The following is a 14,775-nucleotide window of genomic DNA, read 5'->3' as shown; positions in this document are numbered from 1 at the left end:
ATGTTTGACTTGTATTCGATTTCTTAGATTCCCACTAAGACAGGTCATTGCCGGTGATGGGCATCCAAATCCATTAGTTTTGATGGCTGTTGGGCCGTCGGCACCGGCAAGAGCCGACTCGTCGTGCGCGGTTCTGGTGGGAGAACTCGGCGGGAGCGCCTACTCGGCGCTGAACGGAAGGCAGCTGGCGCCTGCGGCGGCGACGAAGTGTGACTGCATACACATGGCCTTTCTCCCCTTCCCCCCAACCTTCCTATCTTGATGGCGGAAAGCGAAACCATGGCGGCGGCAAATGGTATGGCGGAGTTTGCAAGCCTACGCCACAACTGACTCGAATTTCTGCTAGATCCGGTAATGTCTGAACTGTATAAATCTGTTCGATTCAATCCAGACACGCCCAAGCACAAATATATGTTTGACTTGTATTCGATTTCTTAGATTCCCACTAAGAAAGGTCATTGCCGGTGATGGGCATCCAAATCCATTAGTTTTGATGGTTGTTGGGCCGTCGGCACCGGCAAGAGCCGACTCGTCGTGCGCGGTTCTGGTGGGAGAACTCGGCGGGAGCGCCTACTCGGCGCTGAACGGAAGGCAGCTGGCGCCTGCGGCGGCGACAAAGTGTGACTGCATAGACAGGGCCTTTCTCCCCTTCCCCCCAACCTTCCTATCTTGATGGCGGAAAGCGAAACCATGGCGGCGGCAAATGGTATGGCGGAATTTGCAAGCCTACGCCACAACTGGCTCGAATTTCTGCTAGATCCGGTAATGTCTGAACTGTATAAATCTGTTCGATTCAATCCAGACACGCCCAAGCACAAATATATGTTTGACTTGTATTCGATTTCTTAGATTCCCACTAAGACAGGTCATTGCCGGTGATGGGCATCCAAATCCATTAGTTTTGATGGCTGTTGGGCCGTCGGCACCGGCAAGAGCCGACTCGTCGTGCGCGGTTCTGGTGGGAGAACTCGGCGGGAGCGCCTACTCGGCGCTGAACGAAAGGCAGCTGGCGCCTGCGGCGGCGACGAAGTGTGACTGCATACACAGGGCCTTTCTCCCCTTCCCCCCAACCTTCCTATCTTGATGGCGGAAAGCGAAACCATGGCGGCGGCAAATGGTATGGCGGAATTTGCAAGCCTACGCCACAACTGGCTCGAATTTCTGCTAGATCCGGTAATGTCTGAACTGTATAAATCTGTTCGATTCAATCCAGACACGCCCAAGCACAAATATATGTTTGACTGGTATTCGATTTCTTAGATTCCCACTAAGACAGGTCATTGCCGGTGATGGGCATCCAAATCCATTAGTTTTGATGGCTGTTGGGCCGTCGGCACCGGCAAGAGCCGACTCGTCGTGCGCGGTTCTGGTGGGAGAACTCGGCGGGAGCGCCTACTCGGCGCTGAACGGAAGGCAGCTGGCGCCTGCGGCGGCGACGAAGTGTGACTGCATACACATGGCCTTTCTCCCCTTCCCCCCAACCTTCCTATCTTGATGGCGGAAAGCGAAACCATGGCGGCGGCAAATGGTATGGCGGAGTTTGCAAGCCTACGCCACAACTGACTCGAATTTCTGCTAGATCCGGTAATGTCTGAACTGTATAAATCTGTTCGATTCAATCCAGACACGCCCAAGCACAAATATATGTTTGACTTGTATTCGATTTCTTAGATTCCCACTAAGACAGGTCATTGCCGGTGATGGGCATCCAAATCCATTAGTTTTGATGGCTGTTGGGGCCGTCGGCACTGGCAAGAGCCGACTCGTCGTGCGCGGTTCTGGTGGGAGAACTCGGCGGGAGCGCCTACTCGGCGCTGAACGAAAGGCAGCTGGCGCCTGCGGCGGCGACGAAGTGTGACTGCATACACAGGGCCTTTCTCCCCTTCCCCCCAACCTTCCTATCTTGATGGCGGAAAGCGAAACCATGGCGGCGGCAAATGGTATGGCGGAATTTGCAAGCCTACGCCACAACTGGCTCGAATTTCTGCTAGATCCGGTAATGTCTGAACTGTATAAATCTGTTCGATTCAATCCAGACACGCCCAAGCACAAATATATGTTTGACTGGTATTCGATTTCTTAGATTCCCACTAAGACAGGTCATTGCCGGTGATGGGCATCCAAATCCATTAGTTTTGATGGCTGTTGGGCCGTCGGCACCGGCAAGAGCCGACTCGTCGTGCGCGGTTCTGGTGGGAGAACTCGGCGGGAGCGCCTACTCGGCGCTGAACGAAAGGCAGCTGGCGCCTGCGGCGGCGACGAAGTGTGACTGCATACACAGGGCCTTTCTCCCCTTCCCCCCAACCTTCCTATCTTGATGGCGGAAAGCGAAACCATGGCGGCGGCAAATGGTATGGCGGAATTTGCAAGCCTACGCCACAACTGGCTCGAATTTCTGCTAGATCCGGTAATGTCTGAACTGTATAAATCTGTTCGATTCAATCCAGACACGCCCAAGCACAAAAATATGTTTGACTTGTATTCGATTTCTTAGATTCCCACTAAGACAGGTCATTGCCGGTGATGGGCATCCAAATCCATTAGTTTTGATGTCTGTTGGGCCGTCGGCACCGGCAAGAGCCGACTCGTCGTGCGCGGTTCTGGTGGGAGAACTCGGCGGGAGCGCCTACTCGGCGCTGAACGGAAGGCAGCTGGCGCCTGCGGCGGCGACGAAGTGTGACTGCATACACATGGCCTTTCTCCCCTTCCCCCCAACCTTCCTATCTTGATGGCGGAAAGCGAAACCATGGCGGCGGCAAATGGTATGGCGGAGTTTGCAAGCCTACGCCACAACTGACTCGAATTTCTGCTAGATCCGGTAATGTCTGAACTGTATAAATCTGTTCGATTCAATCCAGACACGCCCAAGCACAAATATATGTTTGACTTGTATTCGATTTCTTAGATTCCCACTAAGACAGGTCATTGCCGGTGATGGGCATCCAAATCCATTAGTTTTGATGGCTGTTGGGCCGTCGGCACCGGCAAGAGCCGACTCGTCGTGCGCGGTTCTGGTGGGAGAACTCGGCGGGAGCGCCTACTCGGCGCTGAACGGAAGGCAGCTGGCGCCTGCGGCGGCGGCTCTTGGTGGGCCGGCCCATGAACGCGCGCGAAGAAAAATATATATTATTATGCGCAAAAGATCTCAAAAGGTGGCTCTCAGTGAGTCGAACTCGCGACCTCGCAGTAGTTTTCACGTTTAGCCAACCAGTAGACTTACTGGCTGCTAGTGATTCACTTCAGCGTGATTTTATTTAAGAACCAGCGTCGCAGTGCTACATATCTCGCTTAGATTTTTTAGTTTATTTGAAAACATTGAGGAAAAACGTGAACGTATGGTAAAAATGAACATTAATGAAAAATGTGAATTTATGGAAAAAATGTAAAACAAATTTGATAGTTCATGAACATGCAAAAAAAAGTTGGCCAATGTAAAAAAGGTACATGTATTCAAATAAGTTCACGAATTCAAAAACAAAAGTTCATGAAATGAAAAAAAGAAGTGGACAATTTTTTTAAAAAAAGCTCACAACAATGAAACGACCATGAGTCTGAAAAAAGTTCACAGATTTTAAAAAAGTTCATCGGATTTCAAAGAAGTTCAATGATTTTGGAAAAAGTTCTCGAATTTAAAAAAAGTTCATCAGATTTGAAAAAGAGTTCATCGAACTTCATCAAATTTGAAAAAAGTTCATCGAATTTAAAAAAAAGTTCACTGAATTTGGAAAAAGTTCATTGAATTTAAAAAACTTCATCAACTTTTCAAAAAGTTCATCGGATTTGAAAAAGAGTTCATCGAATTTGAATATTCTTCATCAAATTTGAAAAAAGTTCATCGAATTTTTTAAAAAAAGTTCACTGAATTTGGAAAAAGTTCATTGAATTTAAAAAAGTTCATCAACTTTTCAAAAAAGTTCACCGGATTTGAAAAAGAGTTCATCGAATTTGAATTCTTCATCAAATTTGAAAAAGTTCACCAAATTTGAAAATAAGTTCATCGGATTTGAGAAAAGTTCATCGAATTTGAAAATAGTTATTTGAATTTGAAAAAAGCACACCAAATTGAAAAAAGTTCATCAGATTTGAAGAAAGTTCATCAAAGTTGAAAAAAATCATAATTTGTTAAAATAGTTAACTAAAAATAGAAAAAATTCATTGATTTTTAAAACAAAAGTTCATCAAATTTGAAAAGAAAAGACACCATCGATTTGAAAAAGTTCATGCATTTAAGAAAAGAGAAAAAACGAAAAAAATCGACGAGGGAATAAACCAGGAAGAAGAAGAAAGAAAAATCAGAAAAGAAAAATGGAAAAAAGGAAAACGGAAAAATGAAAAAGAAAAAAGCGGGAGGGAAGGAACGAAGAACTGAAGAGTTGAAAGTTATCAGTTCCCGCTTGCTGGCGCGGTGGTAGTACGAACCAAGCTGCATTTGGGAGGTCTCTGGTTCGATCGCTCAGTGAGCGCCCTCATATTTTTGTAAATTTGCCTATAACGGATGCGGAAGCACTCAGCAACTCAGTCTGTGTCCGTCGAGTCCACCGGGATTTTGAACCCAGATGCACCAGGCTGGAGCAGAAGGTATACATAACAATGAGTGTTTTTTCCTCTGGATCCATGGTTCTGATTATTTTATTGCCTAATTCTCTGTCTAGTGGACATGAGTACTACTGTCAACAAGCTGATCCTATGATTTTTTTTTCTTTTTCTGAAACTGAGCCTATAATTCGGGTAATAAACCATGCGTGCAATTAGCATATATAATGCTTCCCGGTTAGACCATGCCAACCATGCCGAAATTAGAATACTTAGACCCTGTACGGAATCCCTCCATCCCGCTCCAATATTGCTGACTCCACGGAGCTGCGGAGCTCGGTTTTAGCCGCTCCCTGAAAATGAGCTACAGACCAGTCCGCTCTGGGAGCGCAGTCGAGGGAGCGGAGAGGAGCCGAACGCGGCCTTAGTCTTCTATGGGCATAGCATGCCATCCATATGTAAATGCAACAAAAAACACGGTATCACTGTTGTATGAAAATTGATCACATTATCTCAGAAACTGTTATTTTGAATTTTAGAAAATGGTCAGTGACCGCTCTTTAATTTCTTGAATTTGCCACAGATTCCACTACAGAGAGATAAGTGCAGATGTTGAGCAGCCAGATCCATTCGTTTCCATGGTTGTTGGGCCATCGGCATTGAGACGCGCCGAATCATTGTGCGCGGTTGTGCTTGGACAACTCAGGGGCACTGCTGAGCAGAGCAATTCTGCCGGCAAGAGGAAGGAGTCTCCAAGTCAGTCCGCCGAGTCCACCGGGAAGGTGAACTCAGAGGCACCAGGGTGGACCTGAAGGTATACATATAATTGAGTGTTTTTCTTTTCTGTATAAATGGTTCTGTTTTTTGTTCCCTATTCCCTATGTCGATGGATGTCCAATGTGCATTAGTACTACTGCCAAGTAGCTGATCCTCTGGCTGTGGCAGTCATTCATTCATGCAATTTAGCTTCCCAAATGGTTTATGCGTCAAATCATGTCATCCTCGCATGGAATTGGCATGCATACTGTTTTCTGGGCATATCATGTGAACTATTGTAATGAAACTCGAAAGAACATGCCCTCCAGGCTATTGAATAAAATATTATTGCATCATCTGAATGAATGTGAATTTAATTTCAGGTTAAGAGTTGGTCGCGCCCCTCCGGATAGGGCACCTGTCCAGGCAGAGCGACTCCATTAGAAGAAACAATCATGAGGTATGATGATAAACCCTTGGAGAATGTGGTGAAGCCAGAGATTAGGATGAGTTTTGACTCACTTTGGGAAGCATATGATTTTCTATAGTCTGTATTCTTGGGAGCTTGGATTCGGTATATGATATGGAAAGAGCCTTCTGAATGTTGAGCGGACAAAGTGTATGCAGGAGATCGTTTGCGGATGGTTAGTTAGCACTTAATACCATATATAAAAAATTGGCAGTTTTTTACATAATGCTTGGACTGGATTCATATACCTGACACAGGAAAAAAATCATTTTGCAGGGGAAACCTGAATAGCAGAATAGTTGGTCTTGTCGGTGTGAGTGTCCTGCAATGATCAGATTGCTTAGAGCTGCAGACAATGGATGGTACATTGCTGAGCACCGCTCCAGCCACAAACATTCATTGTCTCTGACCTGTGGCGAAAAAGTTCATTGGCCATTGCACAAGCACATAGATGTGTACACGAAAGATTTGGTGAAGCAACTAAGGGGAACAATGTGAACCTAAACAAGGTGTACAACATAGTTGGCAGCTTCTTCGGTTCAACCCAGAATGTGCCTTTCACAAAACGGACACTGCACAATCTCTATGGTCGGATAAGTAGAGACCAGGAAACTGTCCGGTGGATCAGGTTGGATGAAACGTCATTTCCTTGGAAGACGGTTCCGTCAATGGAGCAGTAATTGCTTTTGCGCCCGATTTAGCGTGGGTCAACTGGAACTATCTTTACCCACTCGATTCATTTCGCCTTTCCTCCCCGCAAGCCATATGCCCCTTGATATCCCCTCCCCCCGATATCTCTGGCGCACTGATAGCCATGTCGGTGGCGAGCAACTTTCAAGCAGTCCCTGCCATGGCTGACAACGGACTGAAGCTCCTGCCGGATCCGTTAGACAGGTACTTGCTCGGGCCTACTCTGATGTTGTTTCTCGCCCTACGCTTACGGCCTTTGCTGATGCTGACGGCGGGCTTTGTTTGCCAATCACGATGCAGGTTCCCACCGAGAGAGGTGATTGTGGACGTTGAGCAGCCAGATCCTTTGGTACTAAGGGGGTTTAGCCACCAGCTACGCCCGGCGGTGACTCTTCGTGTGTTGTTGTGGTGGGGCACCTCGATGGCGCTGCTGGCCAACATGACACAGGCGGCAAGAGGAAGGAGTCTCTGACACAACCCGTGGAATCCACCGGGAAAGTGAAGCCAGAGGCCCCTAGGTGGACTAGGAGGTGAGATGACTCTGCAATTTACATGCCTTTGTCATTTTAGGAGATGTCTGAATTTGTGCTCACTAGGGTCGATTGGTAGCCCCTTAAAACCCAATGTCGGCAAAATATTAATTTAAGTCACTTAATAGAGAAATCCTGGTGCGATTTTAAATCCTAAACCGTTTGACACAGGTAGCTTGGTCTGTTTTGAAGGTAAAAAGAAAACCATTAGACAAAATCAAGGAATTCGGTGCTCTGCTAGAATTGTGATATGAAAATTATGATATCAATTTGGATGCCTTGCCATGTAAGCCCTCTGTACCAAAATATAAGACGTCTTTGTACGGAGGTAGTAGTTGTAAAATGCAATGCTAATCCGTTTGTCGCAGAAGCATGGACTGTTCTCTGGTGGGTTGTGTCACTGATCAGTAAAATAAGGTTTTACCATGATAAAAAAAGGTGTTGCTCTAAATTGAGATATCATCTACAAAACTTGGGATATTTTTCTCTTGCATGTTGCGAGTTGGCCGTGCACCTGCTGACAGAAAACCATGCCCTGGGGGAGTTACTCCATTAGAAGAAACAATCAGGAGGTACGCTGATATTGGAATGAGTTTTGACTCTCTCAGGGAAGTGTATGATTTCTACAACCTTTAATTATTTATGGGAGCTCAAATTTGGTATAAGATATGGCAAGAGCCATCTGAATGTCGAGCGGACAAAGTGTATGTAGGAAATTGTGTGGATGCTTGGTCAGTACATATAACACAACACTCGCAAGCACTTACATTTTATTTTAATCCGCTTGATCACTGGCTATGCGACTGCCTTAACTGCAACTGGTAGATTCCTTTTTTATAGGGGAAGCCTGAGCAGCAAAACAGCCGGTGCGAATGCCCTGCGATGGATGGTTCATTGCTGAGCACCGGGCCAGCCATAACCATTCATTGTCACTGACTTGTGGTGAAAAGGTTCACTGTACATCGCACAAGCACATAGATGTCTACACAAAAGATCTAGTTTTTTTTTTGAACGGTCACCGGGGGGGAGAGCTTCCCCACCTGAATATATTACCACTCAAAGGAAGTTCGAGAATTACAACAGAGATAAGTTACAACATCAGCCTTTTAGGATGTAGCTGAGGATAAGAAGTGAAGCCATTGCTTAGCGAATAATTTGTCTTCCTTCTTTTTGAACCGAAAAACCCAGAGAGAGAAATCAGTTACAATGTTGCGTAGCGTGGTTCTGTGAGAATGATCATCGTTTCTGAAAACTAGGGTGTTTCTTGAGTCCTAAATTTTCCAAGGTATAGTGAGAGCGACTGATGGCCATATGTTGGGGTTGAGGCCTTGAAGTGTTTGGTGTTGTAGCAGGTCGTCAAGAGAGGTTGGAGCATGCAGCCCCAGGGCGGACCATACTTGTGAAGCATAAGAACAGCTGGAGATGAGGTGTAGCGCATCTTCATGAGGATCTTGACAGCGAGGGCATGCGGCTGATTGAGCAATATGCTTGCGAAATAAGTTGACCTTCGTGTTGATCCGATCGCGAAGGAGTAGCCAGGCGAAGATCTTGACCTTGATCGGGACTTTAGAGGCCCAAACAAGATCGTGGTATGGGTCGATGTAGTCTTCAGCAACAATAGAGGAGTAGGCATTCTTTGCTGAGAACGGCAGGCCGTGGGTGAGCGACCGTTCTCTGGTTGGTCGACCTGTTGGAAGTCCGGCAACAACAACAACACACAATCCAGCTCGCGAGCAGCAGCATTAGATAGACGATTCCGCAGGTTCGCTAATAAGCTGGTTTGCCAGACAATAGCCACTAAAACCTTGTCGTCAATGGAGTGTGAGTAGAGGTTGGGAAAAACTTTTTGAAGTGGTGATTGCAGCAGCCATTTATCTAGCCAGAAGAAGGTGGAGAGGCCATTGTATGTGATGACAAAGGAGTGCTCAATGAGCAATGGCAAGTTGTTGTTGATAACCTTCCATAGAAAGGAAGGTCGTGTAGTTTTTGCAGCAATACCGAGAGGGTGCTGTTGGTTGAACCACTGGGTCTAGGGAACATTTGGGTGTTGCATAATTTTGGAAGAAAATTTCATAAGCAAGCAACGGTTTTGGATCTCAAGATTTTTAATGCCTAGACCACCAGTATCTTTAGGTTTGCAAACATTTTTCCACGCGACAAGGCAGCTCGCTCCAGTGCATGTAGACTCGTTAGACCAGAAGAAGGCTCTCCGAATAGCGTCAAGTTTTGCTAAGATGGATTTTGGTAGCTTGAAAACAGACATGAAATAGACCGTTAAGGAGTCGAGGACAGCAGTCAGGAGGGTGAGCCTGGCCCCCCTTGAGAGAAGGCGCGCCACCCAGCCAAATAGGAATTTCCGAAAGTTATCTATGATGGGGTCGAAAGCTGTCAGTGGTAATTTTGAAGGGGAAAGTGGAAGCCCTAGGTACATCAGCGGAAAATCGGATGTTGAGCAACCGATAGTAGCAGCAATGTTATTTTGAGTAGCAGAGTCCGTAGCAATTGTGAGAACAGCAGTTTTGTGGTAGTTGATAACCAACCCCGTTGCCAGAGCGAAGTCATGAAGTGTTTTTTTGAGAATCAGGGTTGCTGCATCACTAGCAGCAGCGATTATGAGGGTATCATCCGCGTATTGCAGTGTCACCGGTGGTTCATTAGGTCTTAGAGGGTGGCAGAGTATGTTAGGTTGAAATGCTTTGGCAATTAATCTTTGGAGAACATCCGCGACAATGATGAACAGATACGGAGAGAATGGGTCCCCTTGTCTAAGTCCACATCCACATTGAATCCAGGGCCCTGGAACACCATTCAAGAGAACAACCGTTTTGCCAGTGGAGAGGATATTTTGGACCCAATCGCAGAAGATGGAGGGAAAGCCACGTACTGTTAGGATTTGAATGAGGGAGGTCCAGCTTATGGAGTCAAATGCCTTTCTGAAGTCCAACTTAAAAACCATTATCTGTGCTTTGCGAGTGTGGCACGTACTGAGAATATCTGCAGCATAAATGAAGTTTTCGGCAATGTTACGGCCATGGAGGAAGCCCATCTGATCGTAGTGAATGAGAAGCGGTATGAGAGGTTTAACTCTGTTTGTGAGGATTTTGGCAACTGCTTTTGGCGTGCAGTTTTGGAGAGAGATTGGTCTAAATGTATCAGGAGCAGTTGGCGCCTGTGTTTTTGGTAATAGTACCATGTAGGCTCGGTTGAAGCGTTCGAGAGAGCATGTTTGATCCTGGAAGGCAGCAAAAAAGGTAGGATGGATGGTTTGATGATGTGCCAAAATTTCCTGAAGAAGATGGGCCCGAAGCCGTCTGGTCCTGGGCTGGCATTGGTGTTCATGGAGAGAAAAGCTTGATGGATTTCTTCGTGGGAGAAGGGTAGTGTTAGGTCACGAAGCTGAGGGAGGGGAGAGGGGTATAGCTGCAGAAGACTGAAGTTCCAGGTTGCCTGTTTAGTGGTGCCAATCAACTGTTGGAAAAATTCTTTTAAAATGTGAGCTTTTTGTTCGTGGAGGAAAACTTCAGTGTTGTTGTGAATAAGCATGGGGATTTTATTTGTTCTCGATCGCTGGGTTGCCGAAGCATGGAAGAATCTAGTGTTCTCGTCACCGTCGATGGCCAAACGTACCTTCCCCCTTTGTTTCCAGAAGGAGATCTTTTGTTTGATAATTAGTTGGAGCAGATTGGAGAGCGTAAGCCGAAGTTTTTGTTCGAGCGGGAGAAGTGGGGCGATTTCTTCGTTTAAATCAAGGGCCTGGATAGCCAGTTTGCAGTTGGTTTCTCGTTGGTAGATGGGCTTCAGTGTTTTGGCCCAAGACTTTAGGGCCGATCGTGTAGATTTGATACACCCAGCAAGGGCGGCAGCATGGTCTGTGGGGGGCCTCAGATGAGCAGAGATGGGCTGCCAGCATTCACGCACGGTATCTGCACATTTTGGGAATGAGGCCCAGAATCTTTCAAATGGAAAAATGCGGGAAGATGGGACGGACGTGGATATTGTGACTAGTAGTGGCACGTGATCAGAAATGAACCTAGTAAGAGAGGTTAAGTGAGAGTTTGGGAAGATAGCATCCCAAGCTAAGTTGATTAGTACCCTATCTAGTCGGATTAGAGTAGGGGAGTGTCTTTTATTTGACCAGGTGAACTCTCTGTCAAGTAATGGAAGCTCTAAGAGGGCAAGTTTGTCGATTGCATCGTTGAAAGCGTCAGCCTCTGATCGTCGAAAGTTGCTGTTGTTACGTTCGTGGGGGAATCTAGTGATGTTGAAGTCTCCAATCAGGAGCCAAGGTGATTGCGCTGGTGGTTCAATTAGTTTTAGTTCGTCAAGGAAGTTCGTCTTTAGATCACGTTGCGATGGAGCATATACGTTTGTAACGAAGATGTTGTGTGGCGATGCAAGACAAGATAGAGTTAAGGTAGATGTGAAGCGTTTGTGTTGGCAATTGATGAGCGAGAAGCATCGGGAGTTTGTGGCCGAAAGAATTCCGCCCGCAGTTCCAGAAGCGTCCAGGTGATTGTTCGAGTCTAGGAAATGTGGCAAGATCGATCGAAGCTTGATTGTGTCTGGTTTTTGTAATTTGGTTTCTTGAAGAAGGGCTATGGACGGCCGCAAGCAGTTTATTTCAGAGAACACGTTCGCGCACTTGTCATTGTCACCTAAACCACGGACATTCCAGGATACAATTGAGTAGGAAGCATTCTTCATAGATGAAACTTGAGGTAGCACCATACATAGGGGTATTGACACGATCGACAACCATATCGTGTCAAGTTACAGAACGACAAGCTGACAGAAGTAGGCGTGAGCACACTAACAGGTTCGGTCTTTCTACCATAGCAACTACATAGCGGAGCTAGACCCCGGTTACATGGCCATAGTTGGCCGCCACACACGTGGCCACAGAACGGAGAGCTGATCATGGCGAGTCCATGTCACCAGAGGCGGAAGCAATCTCCGCAACCGCTCCCTGCGAGGCACCGCAGGCAGCAGCAACAGCAGCCAGATCTTCAGGAGAGGCAAGACCGCGAGAAGCTCCGTCGACAAACCCAGACTCGTCGCAAAGACGAGCATGGATCAGAGCATCAGAAAGATCCTTGGACGCAGCAGCCAAGTCGAGCTTCTTGGCCTTGGAGCGCATGGCCCTGGCGGTCATGGTGGAGTAGACAGGCGGCTCGATCTCAGCCAGCCTGGCGCTGCGCCTGGCCTTGATGCCAGAGTCAGCCGCCATCTTAGCGCGCCTGCTGATACGCCTAGCCAGGCATTCATGGGTTGGCTGCGGCGAGAGAATGGCCGAGGGAGCAGGTGGAGATGGCGAAGGAGATAGTGCAGCAGGCAGCGGAGGTGAAGGTGGTGGGGCTGGTAAGGCTAGCAGAGAACGAGAGGGGCGAAGGCGAGCCCGATCCCGAGCCGGAGAGGGAGAGCGAGCTGGGGGAGCCCAAGGGGCACGAACCAGCATGGCGACGGGCATGCCATCGGCCATGACAGCCAGGATCGGGATGCCTTCTAGAGGCCGGTCCACAGGAGATGGAGGAGGGCCCGTGGGTGACTCCGGTGTGCAAGCAAATGGTGACATTGCCGTAGCGATGTTTTTGATCTGTGAGATGGTGGAGGGAGAGAGATGAGGGTTTGAGGAGATGGAGCCATCGTCATCATCCTCCGAGGAGAAGGGTGAGGCCTGAGAACCATGACGGAAGAGTGCACGGCTCTCAAGCTTGACAATATTGTCGGGGAGCCTAACCATTAGGCATGGGGGAAGGACGAAATCACGGGCAACCATGACCAGAGCACGGACGCTCGGGTAGTCACCCTGAAAGCAGTGTTGGTCGGCAGAGACAAAGTCGCCAAGATGGGAGAAGAAATAGTCGACACCCTCAGGGTGCCATAGCTCGTCCGGGAAATCGAAAGCCTCGATCTCAGCCATGTGAATGAAGATGGTTGTGGATCTGTTGTCGGCGTGTTCTGGCCGTTCGAAGAAGAGTGTGTTGCCCTGGAAGTGGATAGGACCATGGCCAGTGACCGCTAGGCGCTCCTCCGCGTTAGGGAAGGAGAGACGCCCGGCGCCATGTGTAGAGGATGTGAGGCCGAAGGCAGGGTTATTGCGGTGGTGAGCAATGGCTTGGCGTATGAACCTAAATGGGTTGTGCAGTGGAGTGGCAAGGTGCACGTAGGCGAGGTTGTCAACCTGCCGAACAAGGCAACTAGGTGGGACGAGGAGGGGGATATGTGGTGACGAGTGGGTGTAGCCTGATGCAGCGGAGGGAATGTTGACAGGAGATGGAGGCGGAGGCGGGGCGAAGGACGGCGCCGGGGAGGAGGATGAGGATGCACGTGGCCCGAAGATGAGCGGGAGACGGAATGGTGGCAGGTCATTGGTGAGAACACAGTGAGAGCCAAACCAGATCGGAGCGCCGTTGGAGAGCGCGGAGCCGGCCGAGGAGCCGGAGGCGGTGTGGGTACCCGTCGTATGAGCCATTGAGCTGAAGCTCCGGTGGCCGGAGCACCAACAGCGGTGTAGAACATAGTAGGAAGCTTCTTCGGTTCATCTCAGAATGTGCCTTTCACGAAGAGGCCACTCCGGAACCTTTCTGCACAACATAATAGGAAGCTTCTTCGGTTCATCTCAGAATGTGCCTTTCACGAAGAGGTCACTCCCGATGCATGTGTTTGTGCGACAGAATATGGGGCTGCAATTCGACCGTGAGTCGGATCAGAGCTACCAGGAGAAGAGGATACGGATTGTAAGCAATTTCTTTTAGATTTTTTTGTGCCCTCTTCCTAATTGTTGTGCAAGTGTACGTCGTCGAAAAATTCTAATGATGAATCTCTTTGTGAGAAATACAGAGCGGAGCAGTCATGAGAACAAATATTGCCATTCAACAACATACAAATAAGGTTTACACCAGGAAAATGTTTGAGCAATTTGATGAGAACCTTTTTGAGGGTCGGGCTTACCAGGTCGAGGAAATTGAGAAGAAGTACATTGCAAGACACAACGATGTCGAGAAACACCAGAAGTGGAGCGTGATTGATTACGAGGTGACCATGTCGGACGATGGCGAGTGGTTCGAGTGTGAATGCGGGCAATTCACCCTCATGGGGATGCTTTGTTACCATGCTTTGAAGGTATTTTTTATCTCAATATTGCTCATTCCTCTGCTATCCGCGAAAAGTCATATTTTGATTTCCAATGTTTCAGGTGATGGACTATGTTGGCGTGAAGGAGATGCCAAAGCGGCACATCCTCAAGAGATGGACGAAAGATGCTAGGGATATCCTGCCCCGGCATCTTGCTCACTTCAAAACAGACCAGGCCGTGAACAAATCTTTCTGGTAACTGGGATGCACTTGCTGGACTGTCTGCTCCGAGCAAGAAATGTGGTGCCGGGCGACCATGCTTCAGTAGGAAGAAGGCACCATATGAAGGACTGATTAAAAGGACAAAGTTCTGCAGCATTTGCAAATTGCCAGGACATGAGAAGACTACCTGCCCTGACAGGGGTGCCAAAACCTACAACCTGCAAGAACTGTGGCATCGCCGGACACCGTCGCACTTCGTGCACCAGGCCGCTGTTCGCTGATGCTTCTTAATAACTTGGAGAAACATGTATGATAACTCTAAATTTTAAGTTTTGAGGATTTTCTAGTGTGTGATTTATGCATGGACCCCCACGCTTGTTCCTCCCCGAGTGTAAACTGCTGTATTTTTAACTATGCTGAAATGTGTGGAGTTATAATATTTGGTTTCTGTACCTTTTAAGTCATTTGAGACAAATGTGATTTTTCCAATTTGCACCTACT

This window comes from Triticum aestivum, chromosome 6B (assembly GCF_018294505.1).
Source record: "Triticum aestivum cultivar Chinese Spring chromosome 6B, IWGSC CS RefSeq v2.1, whole genome shotgun sequence".
Taxonomy (NCBI): domain Eukaryota; kingdom Viridiplantae; phylum Streptophyta; class Magnoliopsida; order Poales; family Poaceae; genus Triticum; species Triticum aestivum.
Note: the sequence above shows the minus strand (reverse complement) of the source record.